The sequence below is a fragment of the Streptopelia decaocto genome, assembly GCF_964273445.1.
Source record: "Streptopelia decaocto genome assembly, chromosome: 7".
Lineage (NCBI taxonomy): Eukaryota > Metazoa > Chordata > Aves > Columbiformes > Columbidae > Streptopelia > Streptopelia decaocto.
Window position 1 is genome coordinate 44,988,507 of NC_138661.1, and position 20,180 is coordinate 45,008,686.

Below are 20,180 nucleotides of genomic sequence, written 5' to 3' on the forward strand. Positions count from 1 at the left end.
TTTCTATTAGATGGAGATTTGCTATTAAACTAACCAGGCTCAAAAATATTTCAAGGCCACCTTGGAAAGCTGAAAACACAATGTAAATCAATAGACCTATTAGCAGTGAGAATCAGGCACGTGGACAGCTCGTGAACATAGACAATATCCAATCAGCTAATGCATGCTTGGAATGTGGACGCGTGATCAGGAAATAACTGCATATATAAGGAGGCTTGTTTCTGTAATAAATGGCTTTGCTCAAATTCATATTGGATTGTGTGGAGTCCATGATTTTTCGCCCTCACAAAAGCAAGTTTTGACTTACATACATACTGCTAGCTTAATGATCTACTGTAACCTATCTGGCAAATAGCTATCAAAGCATGCATAGAACAATTTCAGACTCAGGGCAGATTTGTGAGAACCAGTAGCAAGACTGTAGTAGTCCCAGTAGCTGTTAGATTCTTCCCATTTTCTTCATCAGAAATATTGACATGTGTGCGAATTTACAACACTTGGAAGAAAGATTTACCTTCCTTCCAAGTAGTCTTCTGTGTGATATTTAAAAGCATTTATTTAAATATACATTTACCTACCACTGGGTGCCTCATGCCAGAAGGACTATACTGGGAATGTAAAAGATTACTGTTTAAACAACAATGCTCACTCTGGAGATGTGCAGTTTGGGGAGAGAGATGAGCATGGATGAACGAATGCTCCTGACCCTCCCAGTATATTAGAAACTGCCTGCATCACTTCAATTTCCAGCAGACTCATCAAAATATCCCTAACGCATTAAAATAAACTGTTTTGAAGCACAATGGTTTCATACTTTGTGCACAAGAGCTACTTCCTCTGCAGCAAAACTGAATGATGGAAAAAGGAACCGAATCACAGAACCATGGAATCATAGAACGGGCCAAGATGGAACAAATCTTGAAAGATCATCTGCTCCAAGCTTTTGTGGAAAAGGGAGCACAGAACCATAGAACAGTGAGACTGTACGTTCTTTCCCTCTAATGCACTCACAGCGCTTAGGGCCAGGATCAGCCATCCTTACTTGACATGATTTCCAAGGCACACCTGTGAAACATTATTTACCATGGGTCAGAATACTAGGATTTGACCCTTAACCATATGTAGTATATAATCACAGTATATTATTCTACTAAGCAAGATTCTACATTATTTTATCTCCTCTTTAATAATGTTTATTTATTGTTTGAAAAAAACCTTCAAAAATTCTTGCTTAAAGAAGCTTTTCTTCCTTCTTTACTGTGTTTATCTCTCTTGCTTACATTGCTGTTATAATCCAAATCGCTTTTCTGCGAGTGTGTAGCAAATCTGAGCTTTTGTACTAGACTTAATACCATTTGCACAGAGAATGAGATTGTCCCATGGTTTGGGACATCTGATGGATAACATCTATTGAAAGAACTGTGTGAATTTTACCCGTGGAAATAGTGAGGGGAGGAAGTTTAAAAGAGTTTAATTAATTTGCATCCCTAAAGGTGATTTGTTATCACTGTTGAGAATTAGAGTTTTAATGTGACTGTGAAGACTACATGGGTTGATTTGGTGTGTCCTATTGAATTATGGCAGCTTGTATCCATGTCAAACAATGTATCTCTGACAGGAAGGCATGTAAAGTTGAGGATAATATCTAGTGGTGCCATCAACATCCCTAAAGTTTCTGCTTCAGTGTTTGTTAAATATTCCAAGCAGATTTGCAGCTGAGAAGGAAGGAAAAATCTAGAGCTGAAATGTCCAGGGTCCTTGAAACTGCAGAAAGCTTTTGTAAATTGTTGGGAAAGAGTGGAGAAACCCCCACCATATTTTTTCCATGGTCTAAAGCCTGTTAACATGGCTTTATTGCTTCATTTTACATTGCATATCAGATGGAAGATCAATGCATCAACTTTGTTGACTAAGACAAATCTCCACAGCCAGGCACTGCTTCTTGGATAGAGTGTGTATTGCCACTGAATATCGTGAAAATTATATATGGACGGTGAGTGCTTGGTATCCCAGAGATTATTGTGGACTTAACAGGCTCCTTTAAAAGGACAGTTTTCTGATGATAGGTACAACTAAAGATCTCATCCCAGCTGAACTTGAAAAAAAAAAATTACCCAAAATGCAGGGTACAGGATAGAGCAGAAGATTATTCTTGCCACAATGAGGGGCATCTGATGGATCATTAAGGATCCAATAACTGTCCTGTCAATCCTGACAAATGTCTAATCAGAACTCCTCCTTCCTGCCACCTAAGATCAGCCTAGTTTTTGTGTTACTACCATATTGTGAAAGACCGATTAATTGTCCGCTTGCTCAAATACCATATTTGCCAGCAAGGCAGAAAAGTTCATTACTACTAGTCTTGCATCTGAATTGTGCATATAGCCTGAGAACCCAGTGTTTTGTGAGAGACCAGAAGGCAATCTGGACTGAGATACAGTATACTAAAGGACACATGTTCTAGCTGCATCAGGAGAAAAACTAATAATCCTGTCCATCAGCAGTGCAGATAATTGTGCATACCCACTCTCAGATCTCAAATACAAAGCGGGGGGAAGGAACTCTCCTTGATTTTAGCAAACCTGTACAATATATTCTTAAAAGTATTCGATAGGACACATTAGTAGACATGTGAGTTTCATCAGAGTTTACTTTGCCATGAAAGATTAACTCAAGGGATAAAATGATTCAGTGATAAGGGTGTTAAAAAAGCTGCTCACACTTTAACCTAATTTTCTTCCTCATTTCAAGTAGTTGTTTATTGGTAGCTGTCTTGCAACCTCTGCTACAATTTATTCTGGTCTAAAAGGACAGAGAGGGATAGTATAGACTATCATCCTTGTGCTCTGCTTTAAACTCAGCAGCTTAAATTTGCTGAATCTGCAGTAATTTTCAGTAGTGAAAGCATTAGTATTCCTCTTAATATAATATCTAACCTAATCTAATGTAACAGGTGATGAATTTATTATTTTCCTAAATACTTGATTCTTTTGAATACTATACAACTGGAACAATATTCAGTGCCTGTGATTTTCCCTTGTGTTCTGGGGTAAAAACAAACTTCTTATTACCTCTTTCAAAAATGCCATCTGAATTTTCACTAGGTTTATTTATTTTTGTGGAGCTCTGACAAAAAAATAACTAGAAGCACTGGATTAGCCTCCTTTGCACAACTCATTGCATCAGAACTTTCTCTTAATCTTGGCCCCTCCATTACAGTTTTGTTTGGCATCTCATGCATGAAATGTGCATTTTGCATGAAATGTATACTTGCAGTTTCTATTATTTTAATTTAGTCCTTTGTGTTATTTTGGTGTTGACTGTGCCTTTGGCCTCATTAGACAGATGGCAAAGTCCCCAGTTTCTGTATTTTTAATTGTTTTATTAAAGTTGCAGATAGGATTAACCTGTCTAGGTTTGGACTAGGGATCAAGATATTCTAAATTCAGTGATATGTGTCTGGAAATTGGTTATGCAGAAATGTAGTTCAGATTCTGAAAGGATCTCAGAAAGAGGATTCATTTGGGTAATTACATTGTGACAGACACCGCGGGCCAGACCAATGCCCTCAAAGGTGAAAAACAAATGTGTTAGTCTAGTGCCCTTAGTCTGTACATCCATAACCACCATACCACATGTCGATACCTCTGCTTTTAAGGGGAAGCATCCTGGGTACAGTTTCTTTCAGTTCCTGGAATGACCTCCACTGTCTCCTCTAGATGCTGATACTCCCACCCAGCAGTGTTTAACAAAAGCTCTTGGGACTCGAAGCATCTTTTTTTTCCTTTTCAGATGCTTTCCTTATAAAGCAGGGAACATTCATCCTGCATCTTTCAAATCAATACCAAGGCAGCAGGGTGATCTGCATACAAATCGACTTGCAAATTTACACCCTGTCTGACTCTGCCAACAGGATTAAAAATCATTCAGGAAACAACAGCTCCCTGTAATCACATCCAGCCAGATTTCAATAATAACTCAGGCATATAAAAGCCTCTTGGTTTCATATGTATTAAAAATAGTTCCTTCTCATTTTCTACCTCTTCCTTGGATAGTAACTTCCCATTTTCTTGAAAGCTGTCTGCTCTGTATGTGCTTTATCATCCATCCTCCAAAAACCCCATCTACTGGAAATATTTTTCCTACTAACAAAAAGAAAATATGATTTTTTTATACCCCAATCTGATAGCAAGCAGGATTTGCAAAAAACCCCGAGTCATCACCACTTCACCACAGATCCCAGTCACTGCCTTCAACAAAAGTCATTGCCTCTCTATTGTCACCAGATTTTGATGTACAATGAGCCTGGTAGTTATAATTCTGCTCTCTTTGGACAGTTGTCTATTTCAGAAAAGCCATCAGGATCCTATTTAACATCTTATGGACATTATTCAGTCTTTAGTACGCAAAGCAGTTAAACTTCTTCACTGGGCAGCTTTGATTTTTGCTTTAGATTATGATGTGTCTATGAAATCAAATGTAATGCTCATTGTTTATTATTACACTGCATTTTTTCTGCTTGACAAATCTATCTTGATACAGTGCCATTTTCAGTTATTGTGGAAATGGTCGGAGCAGTGAAAAGTAAATTGAAACAATACATAAATGCAAAAAAAGCATACGTCATCCTGCAACTCTTTTTTGTCCAGGAGAGCTGAGGCAGGACTCGGGAGCTGTGAACACTTTTTGCCTCTCAGTGATAGTGCTGTGAAAAACTGACACCAGTTGGAGTTCTTGATCGTCTCGTGGGGACAATCTGTCACCATTTGTCAGGGGCAATTCCTATATTACCAGCTTTAGAAAGAGTAGTTACGAATGCAGGTGTAATGGAATGTATGAGTTTGGAGGGCAAAGCAAGGTTTTTGGCAAGCATACTTAATAATCACTGCAGACTGAAATTGGCAATCGCAGGAGGAGGCACTTAAGAAGGGAAGCATAAACTGAGATGCACAAAATGACACTCAGTAGCTCCATCTAGTCACCTGCAACACAGCAAGGTGGAACAGCACAGTCATTTGGTTTCCCTTGTGCAAACAGTAAAACTGGCCTCAGCACTCATCATATATTATATAAAAAAAGAGCAATCCCTGTGTTTCTTGAGAGTTTTATGAAGAATATGTCTTGTAAATGTCCAAATATAAGGTAGTTTGAAACAGTGAAATGAATATGAAAGAAACTACCAGGAGGTTGCTTCTCCATTTTATGGCAAAAGGCGTGCATGTATCACTGCCTGCTGGCAAGGAGGAAGAATTTTTCCACAATGCCATTAATTCCATTGTTATTACTTAATAATGTTATAATTTAATTTTGCTTCTTCAACAATGAGCAGATGGGCTGCTGCAAGTAAGGGGAAACAGTGGGCTGTGCAGGGTTAGGCCTGAGAGCTGTAGTGAGAGAGTCACTCTTACAGCTGCTAGCAGGATGGGCTCAATATGGGGAACACCGTGACTACTGGTGCTGCTGGGAAGGTGTACTCCATGCAGCATCACTACCTCTAATATCATCTGATCCTACTGCTGGCATCAGGAACCAACCTGACTTCCTGGGGCTGCCAAAAGGCATTGCAAAGCAAATGACGGGAAGTGACTATTTGCTGTTCTCAATGGTCTGGTGCCCTCACCCACAGTCTACTTTGCTTATGTCTATGGCCTTGGACTCATCAGTCCCTGTATTAGAGATCCATAGTTAGCCATTGAATTAGCAGTGGTCAGGAACAGCATGTGAATGGTTTGGCAGACAGTACCTTTATTTAGCCACTTAAAACTGCTGAAGAATGTTTTTATGCGAAAATAAGTCTTTCCTGAGAGCCTCTGCTAGGTAATAAGGCCTTAGAATTGCAGGTCTTAGACCCACTGGGATCTGGGGTGCAGAAGTCGTAAGAATTTCAATGCAGTTTGGCAGGAACATGAAAGATACAAATCAGGCAATACTAACTGAAATGCTTGCTTCCTGTATTTAAAGGAATAATAAAATGGTTTCTAGGTTAAAATGTCCTGTGACCCCTTTAATTCTCTTGCTTTATACAATGGCTTCTTAAACTACCTATGATGATGGAATCAAAAAAGAAAGCAGGTGGTTTTGCTTAATGCATGGGCCTAGAACTCACCTGTTCAGAAAATAGCCTCAGTACAGGCAAACAAAAACATCCCGTTAATGAAGCCATAATACCTAATCTGATGAAGACGATGACCCCTGAAATGTTGCAAACTCTTCCCTGAAAACTTTGTCTGTACTAATAAATCCAAATTGTTAAATTCCAAGGGGACTGAAACTTGATTGTTAGAACAGCACCTGGCATTTGGCCCATGACAAGTAGCACTTTCCCAAATTATTCCTGAGCTTTGCTTATTCTCAATAAGTGGTTTGCATGCAGCACCCAGTTTTGGAAGCTAGCACAATAAACCAACATAGGCATGGGACATTCTTTGCCAGCTGGTATCAGTATCTGGGAAAGTTCCTATACACATTACGTTTACTACCATAGATGCAGCTAAAATATCTGATACACTGGGTGCGTTAATGAAGGACTGAAGCCCTTTTGGTCCCATGGCATTTCTGCACCTGTTTAAAGCAAGCGCTGCTTGTCACAAAAAAGAAACTGTAGATAAAATAAGGCATGGAAAAGAAATTATTTCTAAACTATTTGGCTTTGCACTGTTTAATAAACTCAGGTTTGGAATATCTGCTTTGGTGCTCATTTTCTGGGCAGAGAGTTGTAAACATAAAATCCTGCCTTTTTGGGAACACATGTCATAAGACATTAAGGAGGCAACTGGATGAATGCCAAGAAATATCTATAGGACTTTGACAGATATGCCAAAAAGCAAACATCACACTCGCTAGTCATATTCCCTTGAGTCATCATGTAACTGGGCTGTGAAATTGTGTGCCCGTGCCAGAGCAAAGACTGGGCCCACTTCCTCAGCTACAGCCAGGCAGGGAAAGGAGGGAAATGCAGCCTTTATGTTCTCCTGATACTGGACTACTACTGAGCTCTAAAATATCACCTACTGACAAGGTGGGCCAAACCTGACAGCCTCTGGGGCTGGACCTTGACATTGGATCTTTCAGTCCAGACTGACACAGAAATTGTGGTTAACATGGGAGGAAATACTCGTCTGTTAGACACACAGCTCTTCCCTTCCCCCTCTGAGGAAAAGGCAAGAGGCTGGATGCAGTATGCCAGAGGTGACATTTGGCCTGAGAGCCACCAGCTTGACTGTGCCAGTTTAGAACATACTGAGGGCTACTCCAAATTGCATTCTGAAAAAACCAAGCTAGGATGGGCTGTTTAGGGCTAACTCCCACCAGCAATGATACCAAATCCTCACCACTTTGGCTTTAACAGACTACAGTCAAGACCATCTTCTTGAACGTGACAAAAAGGCACCAATTTGGTCATACCATAACTTCATCCCCTCCCCTGTTACAAAAGAAACTCTGAGATACAAGTCTGAGAATTAATAGGAAAGGAATAGTCTATGCATTCGTAAGGAAGCAAGCAATTGAAGTCAATGGAATATAATGTCTCTTTCCTTACAGAGCTGCAGTTACTTATGATGGTACCTGTAGTGTACATAAATGAACTGTAGATGAATGCTTCATATATATGATAAAGACTTGGTAATATGAGACCACACTACAATACCAATGGGAGAAATGTGCTTAGACCTCGGTGAGTATATGATATATTTCTAGGAGATGAGAAACCACAGATGTTTTTGACTTGCGCCTTAGAATCTACATGGTTCTAAGAATTCCAAAGAGAAAAAATGGATACAATATTGTGATTAGGATGTTTTTCCCTAAGTGATATGCAAGACCACCATTTAGATGAGACAGTAAAATTAAGAGACTTTGATTTATATAGAGGTTTTATCACTTCGAGCTAGTTTTGCACAAACCACCATGGCTCTCATATAAAATATCATGGGCTAATACCCTCTCTGCTGTAAAAGCTATCCTAATGTCATGTAAGAAACTGAGATAAATTTAGATTTCTGATTAAACCTGAAACTGGTATTAATCACACAGGGCAATCTGTAAGGCATCCTTCTGATGAAGTTTTGGACACACTAATTTATATGAAGACTATGCATTACTAATTCATATCAAGACTATGCATGTGTCTCTGTTTTCCTTATTTTTCTCTCTCTTGTGAGGGCTAAAGCAAAATTGTTTGCTGAAAAGATGCGTTCAGGAGAGGAAGGCAATGTGTTAGATAAGAAAACCCTTCAAACATTACCTGGTCAGGTGTACTCCAGCCAGGTCTATGTCCTTGAAAAATGGGTTCTTTAGCCTCCGTTTACTTTTCATAGGACTGAGAATATGAGATCTGATGCTGTGGCATGCTGGTGTTTCAGAGGGGTAGAGGAATCTGTGTGACAGGCTGATGGAGCAGAAGGGGCAGCAGAGACAACTGGGTAAGGAAGGTACAGGCATGCCACAGCTGAAGTACTGGGTTTAGACCCCCTGGGTAAGAGAATAGACTTACAGGTCTTCCTGATTGTTTGAAATATATGCCTTTAAGTGCTCTGTGCTTCTAGGCAACATGAATTTGCTTGCGGCTGTGTCAGTGAAGCCTACTTCTGTCTATAGAATCCTGAGAGAGAACTGCAGTGGGTATGGAGCTCATTGGCACTTCTAGAAAAAAAACCCACTGCTAATTTGTAGGGTTTCAACTGGTGCAACCTGGCCACATCACATAGGCAAGACAAGTGTTGAGGGTTTAGATTGTGGGGTGACAATAAAACCCTGGCAGATGTATTGCTAACCTCCTCTCCTCCCCCCATTTCCCCCTTTCACTTCTCCCTCTCCCCACTTCCCACTCAGGACAGGCAATCGGAAGGGAAAGAAGGACAGAGAGAGAAGAGCTGGAAAAATTAAAGACGTTTTACTAATGCTACTAATAAGAATAGAGAAAATAATACAAAAGATACAAAACCAATCTTGAAAGTCTCAGCAACTGCAGTGCCAGCACCCAAAGTCCTGGATTGGACTCTGCAGCCAACCGGAGCTGGATTCAGGCTCTCACTAGGCCTCAGTTCACAGGGACGACTAGCAAGGTCCTCTCCTAATGTCGGCCATAAGCAGAAGGAAAAAGGGACGAGATCCTCGTGATCTCCCATTTTTTATGAAGTATTCACGTGAATGGGATGTTATACACAGTTGGTCAGTTTCTTGGTCACCAGTTTCTTGTTGCCCCTCTCGCGGGATGTGAATCTGTCCTTATCAATAAGTTTGCATTCCACTGATATGTTTACCAAAACATGTATCTGGCTCTCCAGGAAAGAGCAGCTAATATGAAGGCTTTAGCTGACAGGTAAATTCACTAAAAGAGAAACTTGTTTTTTTTTAACAAAACCAGGACAACAAGTTACTTCAGTACCATGGCACTATCCATAACAGTATCCTGGATACATACTGTGCTATCACAAGTGCAAAGTGACTCCCCTAAAAGATGGCAGCCAAAGTGACCAGAATAAGGAATAATAATAATTATGTTTGCCTCTGATGCTATGTTACATTGTATCAAATAGCAAGTAACTTAATCTTATAATATCTCACCTTCCCCAAATTTGTTTGTTCTAAATTTTCCTTTGCAAAGCACTACAAATCTTTGAAAAAAAAAGGACTACATAATGGTCTTTTACTCCACGTAATGGCTTACTCATGTTCAAGATAACCTGAGATTAGTAAATTTGTTGGGTTTTTGTCTGTACAAATCTGTAATCACAGGTAAGTTTATGTTAATTTTTGGATATACACAGAGAAGCATGATAATATATGCGTTTAGTCATCATACTATCATAGTCAGAATGGAATGTAAGTTGAAATATTGGGCAGTTTGGTTATGAGAAACACAGATATTACCACATGCATCCCTGAGCACAGTTATGTTTCTGTAACAGGAATACTGGTTCTGGGAAGAAGCAGAAACTGGGAAATGTCATAACATCTGCACTTATAAAAGCTGGACTGGAAAACTAAGTTATTCAAAAATTTACTTGTTTGGCTTAGTCCATAACACTACTGCAGTGGCTAGGTTAAGAAGGTTGTATCTCCAAGATCTTTCTACAACAGTAAAGAAAAAAATCACGTCCTATATAGGGTGATATATAAAGGGATTTAGGCTACTTCTCCCTTTTCACTGACCATAGAAGAAATCTCTGGCTATCAAGGCTTTTACCTGGGGCTTTATTTCCATGACAAATTGAGATAAATGGAAATCCTTGGTTAATCGTTTCTTCCTCTTCACTTGTTCAAGCTGTGATGCTCATCTGACCCTGTGGTAAATCTGTTCAAGGAGTGACACTGTCAGAAAACTATGCTTACAGGGAAAAGAAAAGGAGCAACTTTCTATCTGTCTAGTCCCCTACATTGGCTCATTTTGTGATATGAGCTGAGCACTTGAGCTGGCCCAAGAGATGGAGTAAGAGTGCTTTGTCTGGAGACAGGAACACAGAGCTGGAACTAAGGGCAAGATCATGGCAATGCTAACTTACGTCTGCATTTTGTTAGAAGCATCTGGATTTGGCTAGACAGCAGAGATTATACACTGGAATTGAAAACAAAAGATGCAAGGGAGACTCAGGAGGTGTAGACCTATACAGAAGTTCAGGCCTGCTTGTGGGCTTGGCTGTGGTCTCTACCTGTTTATAGACAAGGACAGGCTTTATTCTATGCTGTTTGGTAACCTGTGTACCCAGTTACATCTGTGCAAAAGAAGTGCAGAGTTCAAAACACTGTCATATCAGGATGGGAGCTGTATCTAATTAAGTCCTTTGGTACTATTGCATACTCAGCAGTATTATGTTGAATTATGAATTTTAAATAATCAATCTTTCTGGGATTCTGGTTTTGTTAGGAAAGCATTCCATAGCTCCAAACCACTGCTGATGGAAATTATCCTCCAAATGATCCTTGATTTCCCTTAATTTATTATTAATTTCACTATTTATTACTTTATCAAAAGTGACAGGGATATTGATGGGAGAGAATGAACTTTTTGAAAGCTTTTGTCTTATCCAGAGGGAATGACAGCATGCAAATCTGGCTAATTAATAAATCAAAGCAAACTACAGATCTAGGTTTGCCAGCACAGTGTTTCTTGGTAACCAGTTCTCAAGAGCAAACAAACTGTGCAGTTGGAAAGGTGTGTAAACCTCTCACAGCATAGCTGCACTGTCTTAGTAACGTGAGCTGTGCCTCAAGTCCAGGTTCTCCAGGGCTTCCATGCCATCTCACATCTGGAGGAAGCCAGATGGGCTAGCAGGCTGGAGATGAGGTAAAGATTGAACTCCCACCTAGAGGTTTGAACTCCAAACCACGCAAGCAAGTGGAGTCACCTGGCGGAGTGAACTGAAGCCATAATCAGGCAGACATAAAAATGAAATTCATGACTTCTGGATGAGAGAAAGGCTAAAAATGGATTACCTGGAAATGGTCCTTAAGGCTAAGGAGAACTGATAGACACTTGTAAGCTGCGACAATATCAATAAAGCATTTCCCTGCATAGTTCATCAGCTTCAATTAACTCAGCAGATAATTTAAAACTTCCTTTATTTGCAAGAATAAGAAGCAGCACAGACATTATCTTAATAAATCATGGTTTACTGGATCACTTTCAGTTAAGCTCATTTTCAACAAGTCCATTCCATTTTAAAAGACAATGTTCCTTAGTGCATATGTTATGGAATGTGTGAGAAGAAAGAGAACCACCAGTTTTAAACCTCACCTCATCAAAGCTTTGAGTAATTTATAGTAATGGCTTACACTGCTACAGTGCCTTTCATCACCAAGGGCATCAAAGCCATTTAAGAGAGCAGGGAGAGAGAAATAGAGAGAAAACGACATTGCCTTTGACCAAAATAGAGCCACTTCTGAGAAAGAACACTGAAGTTGTCAAGAAGCAAACAGAAGAATGATGGCAAAACCAATGAAGAATACCTTCTGCCATGAAAAGCAGAAATCAATGGAAACCAAATACAGGATCCCATCATGATATTCATTTAAAGCACCATTAATAGAATTTGTATACCTATGGGAAAAGTTCCATTAGTATTGAGCAACCTCAGAGTATGAGTAGTTTTTCTTTATTTTACTTTCAAATTGAAAAATGACATGCCTGGCAGCATAATGACTCATATGAAATGCTGAAAACTTTTTTATTATTAACTTGGAGTGAAAACTATTATTATTTAATGCTGTTGGAACTACATCATGCAAACCCCTTACATTTCACTGAAAGTCTGCATCCAACTACTGACCCATGTTATTTGTGACATCTGACAAAATCATAGACTGAGGCAGCATAATCATAATACTACTTGGCACTTCGCATCTTTAAAGAACTATGGAAATGTTAATTAACTTCCACAACAGCCTAGGGAGTAAATATTTTCATGCTGATTTTACAGATTAAGGGGATGAAACAATGTGTGGACATGACTTCTCCATGGCAATATACAAAATAAGTGTCAGATGTGGGGCTACAACTCCAAGATTCATCAGGCCTTTAAACAATGATGCCTGGGGCAGCCACTTATTTATAAAAAGTAGCTTAAACCATTTTCACATTCTTTTTAATATGTTATTTTACTGTGTAGTGGTTATTTACAGTAGTAACTGGTGATGAGGACACACATTGTTCCATCATTACAATTAAATGCTTTATATTTCAGCCTCAACTTCAGGATTTGTTTCCACAAAATTAGGTGCATTCTGATGCAGAAATCAAGTGAGTTAAAAGGTGCCCAGAACAGATCAGGAAAGCATCATGGTGCAGAATGCATGTGTCGGAATGGGTGTGTCAAATTTGTCTTTCCACTGTTTGGCTGGGTCTTTTCTTAATGACATTTCATTTTCATAAAAAGACATATTCTTTCAGCCTGCTGTTTTGCTTTTGTTTTGTTTTTGCTTTGTAACAATACAGAAAATAGTTCCAGAGCTCCAGAGCCTTTTTTCTTTTCTTTTTTTTTTTTTTTTTCACTTTTCTAATTCTCCTGTTCCCAAGAGCTTTCCAGGATTTTTTGGAAACCTTTTTAGTATACAAAAACATAGGCTCAGAAATTTAGATGCTGATAGCTTGCTCAACAGATCAACTCAATGGCCAAAATGCAAAGTACCTGATCAGATAACAACCTTACGTATTGGCCAAACCAGTACTCTTGAAGATTCATGTTAAATAGAAGGACTAGAAAACAGATGAGGCAGACATGATACCTTACCACAGACCATATTTAGGTTCTGTTGGGCTAAAAGTTATTTGCCTAGGACAGTCAAAGAACAAATCCCAAGGCTGAGGAGACCTCTTCCTCTGCTTGACTTTCTCCCTTCCTAAGCATCTCAGGTCTGGTCTAACAGAGCTAACAAGTGATGTTTTCATGCTATCTTGCAGCACACACTGCATATCTGTGATTATCTAGGCAAGTACACTTTATAATACAAAAAACAAATGAATCACTTCCAAAATAAAACAAGTATTCTTCCCCAGACATTGTCCCAATTTTGTCAGTCTTAAGTCCCTGAATATACTTGACAGCCGAGAGCAGAATTCTCCAGACAGCACTAGTCCCATACAAAATCAGCCTGTTCCATTTTCTCTTATTTAGAAAACAAGCTCTTTGGCAACATTCTGCAAAGCATTTACTCAAGGCTATGCCTGAACAGTGCATTCCACTTCCAGCTCACAAGAATTCATTTTAATCGCTATTTGAATATAGAGCCAACTGAATGGAAAGCTATAAAACACTGTATTTTTCTATGTAAGAGAAATAAAGAATTACTATAAAATCCTTTGGAATGAGTTCTGACATGAATCTGATTAGGAGTCCCACTTCACATTTTCCAGGACTCTCTGTACATAGTAATTCTGTTACAGCTGCAAACATACATTGGTGTGCTCTTTGGACTAACTTGGGGCAAAGATAACATGTCTGTTGTCATGGTGTTTGTGAAGCTGACTGAGATGCTAATATGCAATTAGTAAAAAGGAGAAAGAAGTGGGTACAAACTAAAAGGAGGACAGCAAAGAGAGCTTTTGCCACTGTTTGGGTTTACCATTTTAAAAAGCTGCTGAGTTCTTGAGCCCAAATGCAGTTGAGCAAGAGAGCAGAAATCATCTTCCAAATTCAACATAACCAAAACATAAAATATTTCTAAGTGATATACTAGATTTTGGCAACTGATCTATTTTGGTGCTATGTGATTCACTCTTCCTTTTCCCCTAGGAACGGGAAGTAATTCTTGCCTTATAGGACTGGACCACTGGAATCTGAGACCAAGCTACCAATCCCATGCTCTTCAGTCTAGTGTTACTACATAGTCCACCCAATGAACAGAGAGAACATCCATGCACTGGTCTTGGATACTATCTTGTTGGATCACCAAAGCTGCTGCTAAGTGAGTGACAGAATTAGCTAAGCCTGCCTTCATATTGCTAAGACAATGAGCTCTACTGAGTCTTTAATCAACATCCAGATAAAAGCTGTTTATAGGAACAAACCCAAAGTCAGGATGCTTCTCTACTGTCCTCAAACACTGCTAATGTTTATTAAAACAACCACCCACTGCATGCTAAGCATGTGAAATCCTATCTGCACAACCTGGATGATTAGGTATCCACAGCAATTCCAGGAGAATTGCTATAGCAATGACACATGTCTGCTAAAGAAGCTTTATTTTCCTTTAGCAGTCATTAAAGTTCAGTGGAGGGAGCTTTGCCCTGGCCTGTTTCTGCTTCCTCCTAGTAGGGTTCATGCTTTTTAGCAGTTTTTATATAAAAGTACTTGTCTTCTCCCCACAGCTACTCACCCATATAGCAATAGTGTCTCTTTGGTGCACCTGTCCCTGGCACACAGGAATATAACTAGAAAGCTTATATAAGGCTCATAGCCTAACCCCATAACTCCCTGTAGTTAAGAAAACACAATTCCATCCCTCCACTTAAAGTAATGCAAGGGATTAAGCAGTGTCATTATTATGCTTAGAGGAACCTTTTACAACGTAATGATGACTAAATCCTAGGCATTGAAAAGCCTTCTTCAAGTACTCTTGTACATGAAGAGACAACAATACAGATTTAACATGAGCTGCTGAGGCTCTGGCCAGTTTTGCAAAAACTGAGCATCATGTAACCAGGAGATTTAGTGCTGGAGCAGGTGGCACAGCGTGCATTTGCCTGGACTATGGCTCTTGTTAAAAGCAGCCATCTAGAAATCATTCCAGTTGGTCACAATTCTGTAGGATGTGATCCAAAGCAATTGTGGTTGTTGAGATTTCTGCAGGAAACTCGACCTCCTAAATAGGCCAGTTCTTGTCTCCTGCTCAAAGTACAGCTGTCCATTTTTCCTCTACCCTCACTAGAATTGAGGACTACACAAGTAGCACTAAAATTTGGTTTTCCTTTATTTATCTGATAAGTAAAATGTCTCAAAGTCCATAATATAAGCCTTCTGGAAGAAGGAATCCAAGGTCTTAATCAGTTATCGCTCCTCTGTTAACAAACACAAAGCTGATAATGCTCTGATGTCCTCTACAAGTGCTCTCTTCAAAAGACTTCCCCCTTGCAATGTCTGTTGAGTACAACACTGTTTCCCACCCTCTGCCATGATGTGGTTATATACTCTCTGCTGTAATAAAAAGTGTCATTTTTCACATTTGAGGTGGCTACTCTTCATATCAAGATCCTTTAATGAACTCCAGGAATCCGCAGGATGAAAGATTGTACAAATGTACATCAGTCTCAGTACAGAGAACTACCTCACAAAGCAATAGGTTTTGGATGTTAGAGGTTTCTATACTTAATTAAATGACTCCTTCAGAACTGGAAAATATTTTTTTTTTTGTTTCCGTGTGTTTTTGTTTTGTTTTGTTTTGTTTTCCTAAAGGATTATTTCAAAGAAAGTCAGCTCAGAGCATCAGTCACTGCTGTCAGCTTCTCTCAGTTTTGTTCACCAGTGGCGGGATCTGAAGGCCTGTGTCGTATCTATCTGCAGTGTTGTATTTATCTCTGTCATGTCTTTCTAAACATGCACCAGTGGTTGCCTGAAAGGCTGTGGATGAGAAACCGCTATCACCCCTTGAGTAATAGGAACAAGGAAGGAGGACACTGTGTGCACTGATTTGACAAAGGATTAACCTGTTTCCTCTACTGTAAAGTTGTAATGGGCTCATTCATTACTCATAGAGCTCCATGACACTTCACATGTTAGCGAATGATGCCTCTGGTTCATTCCAGGAGGTGGCCTGCCAAATGGTTAGGAAAGAAGGGAGAGGAGCCAGACAGGAGTAGTGGAGGAGGAGGGCTGAGTTAGATAATGACAATTAATACTGATATTTACTGGGATAACAATCAGCTGTACACAGTGCTTTAGAGGTTTCAGAGCACTATAAAAACATTAATTAATGTTCACAATTACAATTCTGCAATAGGGAAATGTCTACAAGCACATTGTACTTTGCCAAAGGAACGTGAGTGCTTTGAGATGAAAGAAGAAAGAAAGAAAGAAAGAAAGAAAGAAAGAAAGAAAGAAAGAAAGAAAGAAAGAAAGAAAGAAAGAAAGAAAGAAAGAAAGAAAGAAAGAAAGAAAGAAAGAAAGAAAGAAAGAAAGAAAGAAAGAAAGAAAGAAAGAAAGAAAGAAAGAAAGAAAGAAAAAGAATCTCCCTGGTTGCGGTGTGTGTGTATATTAGAAAAGTAAGGCTGCGCAAAAGTCATTCAGCCTGATCCCATATGCCCTCACCATGCTGTAAGTGGCTACTGTTTTGGGGACTGGCAGTCAGCACAGAAGGGAGCTCAGGCCCCACCTCTGTGGGGAAGCAGTGGTGAGCTGATCCTGGCTTGGACAGTCAGCGCCTGGATGCATTGTCTCCCCTCCAGCACAGGCATACAGCACATGTAATTGCCCATGCTCCACTCCATCAGCCTCCCAGTATCAGGAGGCTGGCCCATTTTCCTCTGCTTAAAATTTAATCAGAGATTTTACTGCTCATAAACAGCTTAACGGGAGCAGTTAGAACTCTAAAACTTTGCATATTTTGGCTTAATTACTGCTAACAGACAGATGCCACTTTCAAACACTCTCCTTCCCAGCCCTTGCTCCCTGCAGCTGCTCAAATCTGGAACATAAATTCATTGGTTAAATAACTGATAAGTGGCAAAATGATTAGGGATTAATGGAAATCTGCTTATTTCTGCTTGATATTTTATTTTTGGTTATCTCTGCTAAATTGCAGTCTGTACCTCTCATTTGGTAAGATAATAACTCTTCTTATTCCTGCTCTAAAGCAACAAGAAAATGAAGACCGTAGCCTAGAACTGTATAGATCTTGAAGTGTCAGGGCATAATGCTCCCATGTGTGATTCACACTCAGAAGCAGCGACCTATAACAAACTAATGCAAATAACAATCTAATTCGATTGTAGTAAGGGATCAGTTCCTGATGCCCTTTTACTAGACAGACTGGTTTCCATCAGTTTCTTTTTCAGGTGTCCAGCTTCTCTCTGACCAGCAGGTAGACGAGCAAATAGTTGCTTTAAATACAGGAGAAAATGTCACAGTGATCCAGGACCAGGAATTAAAATGCACCTGAATGATGGTGTCTGTTCCTGGGTCAACAGAGCTGTATTAATTTGGGTCAGACCTATTGCCAGTCTCCTACTCTAGTCACTTCCAATTTACTCCAGAAGACCACCTTTTAAGAGCATTTCAGTGGACTGAAGACATAATTAAAGCAGTACATTGAAAGAGAAACCCAATACTCCACTTTTAAACTTCTCCGTGAAGATCTGAATACCGTCTTTGATGGATTTGATGGAACTATCCCTTGAAATGGAGGGAGAAGAAATGATCTTCCTGCAGATTTGAATATTCTGACAAGAGACTACATCTTTTGGAAGGCTGTACCCAAGATATTCTACTGTCACTTATTTATAAGGTAACTTGTGAGAGTAAACTAGATCTTAGATTGGATGTCTGCACTGATATTTGCTTTTTCCAAAACAGTAGTCAATTTTGGACCAGGAAGATTTTTACTGAGCTCATAAGAAAAATAATAAGTAGAAAGCCATTTATATATTAACACATGACTGGATGAAGACTCAGGATTTATCAGGATCTACTGAAAATTTGTCTTTGTTTCCTAGAAACCAAGGGGCATATTTTCAATGATTTAAAAAAAAATAATACCAGTTAAGTGAACAGATTATTTTATGTCTGTAAACTATCATGGGGAGAAAGGAAAAACAAACAAACAAACAAAACCCCCAAACCAACCAACCAAAAATCCCAACCAAATCCAACCACGAAAACCAGCAGAATTTTCAACCAAATGACAGCCAAAACCTGAAACCCAATCCATCTGAGTTTACAACCTTGCAAAAAAATTTTGTCCTGCAGCAGTTCTTTTGCCTTGACAGAAAGTCTGAGAGGACAGAGAATGCAGTTTGTTCTGTCTGTTCTGACATTTTGCATACTCTGAAGAGAACCGACAACAAGAAGTTCAGAAGTAACAGCCCATAAATAGTTCATCAGTAGACTGCAAGACAGACCCTGGATTCCACCATGCTACCTTTGTTTCACCTCACTAACTCAAGAGAGAAGGCACTGCTTGCATTTTGTCAGTGCAGCAAAAGTAGCTCCTCAGCACGCACTTGTTCACCTGCCCTATATAAGAAACACCTTGATGTCAGGGTGAGTAGTCCTGATAGTGTCCTCTATTGATATATAGGCAACAGCTCAGCAAATAAAGGTCCGGTAGATGGTGCTCAAGACTGTGCAGCAAAATCCCAGGTTTTGTAAGGTTAGTAAACTCATGCACATAAAATGGTTTTCACTGTGCTACTCTTTTACCCACCTCTTACCCAGTGACCTCTCATTTACATACGGCTTTAAATGAAGCTGCTAACAGCTCCCAAACTTCAGAGAGACCCCAAGACTGTTCCTAACTTTGACAGGGTCAGCATAAATCTGACTAAAATTAAAAACCAGAACTGGTTTTCAGATGCTATATTCCCAATAAAGATTAAAGAGACAAGAGGAGCTTAGTATTTGAATTCCTAATAGCTTGAGATTTCTGAGAAGGCCATAAGGTTTACACCAATAATAGTTACCAGCCATTCTTTGTCTCTGGTTTTCTATTTTTTCTGGATTTCTCCCTGTCCCTTGCAAATATATTTTTAGAAGCAGTAAGACAACCTTTTTTCCTTACTCACCATGGCAACTAGTGGCTGCAGAACATGTGCCTTTAAAGCTTTCTTTTCAAAACATGGGAAGCCTGACTAGAAGTGTTGCAGAAGTCTGTGGTTTTTAGAGCACAGTGATGTTTGCATACTTATCGCTTCAGACTTGGCCAAGTTCATAAATTTGTCTTGTTTTATGGAGCAAAGATTATTTTTGTTCTTTGAGCAATCAAGTAATCTGGGTTTATCTGGCTTTGCCACAAACCTGCTGTGTGACCTTGATCTAGTTATTTAATCTACCACTCCTTGAACCCTATTTGTAATTGGAGACACTTCACTACCTTTCAGGTTGCTGGAAAGCTTGACTTGTTAATATATGTGAAGCTTTCTACACCTACAATGATAAAAGCACTTAAAATGTCACAATACATTTATATACCTATCTAACTGACATCAAGTAACAATATCCATTGAAAGAAAGGACATATGTAAGTCTCAGCATTTCAATGGACTTGTAACATCACAGTTATTCAGTTCCAAATATTTAATCTCCAGAATATTCTCCCTTCAATGAACAACAGAGCTTGTGAATTCTACAGCAATTACTTGTTCTTTTGTAAAGTGTTCTTGGAGGTTTTATTTTTAGATATGTGAATAAAATGACTCAATTTTCCCTCTTGTCTCCTGTCTCAGCAAGCAATAAAATGTCAGCACTGTGGTAGGTAATGGGAAGGAAAAACACCTCTATTGACTGAATAGAGTTATAGCTGAATATTTTCATGAAGGTTCTGCCTGTGCCTTAAGCATCACAAACACTGCAGGTAAAAGATATCAGAGATGACAAAGAATGAACTGAATACAAACAAAATCATTCATCTTATGAGAAAATATCACCATTCAGAAGGGAGAGTTCTATAGACTTCAGCCAGTTACTGCACTTTATTTCTTCATGCTACTTCTGATAGGCTTGGGTAAAAGAAGAATACCATGTCCAACAAAC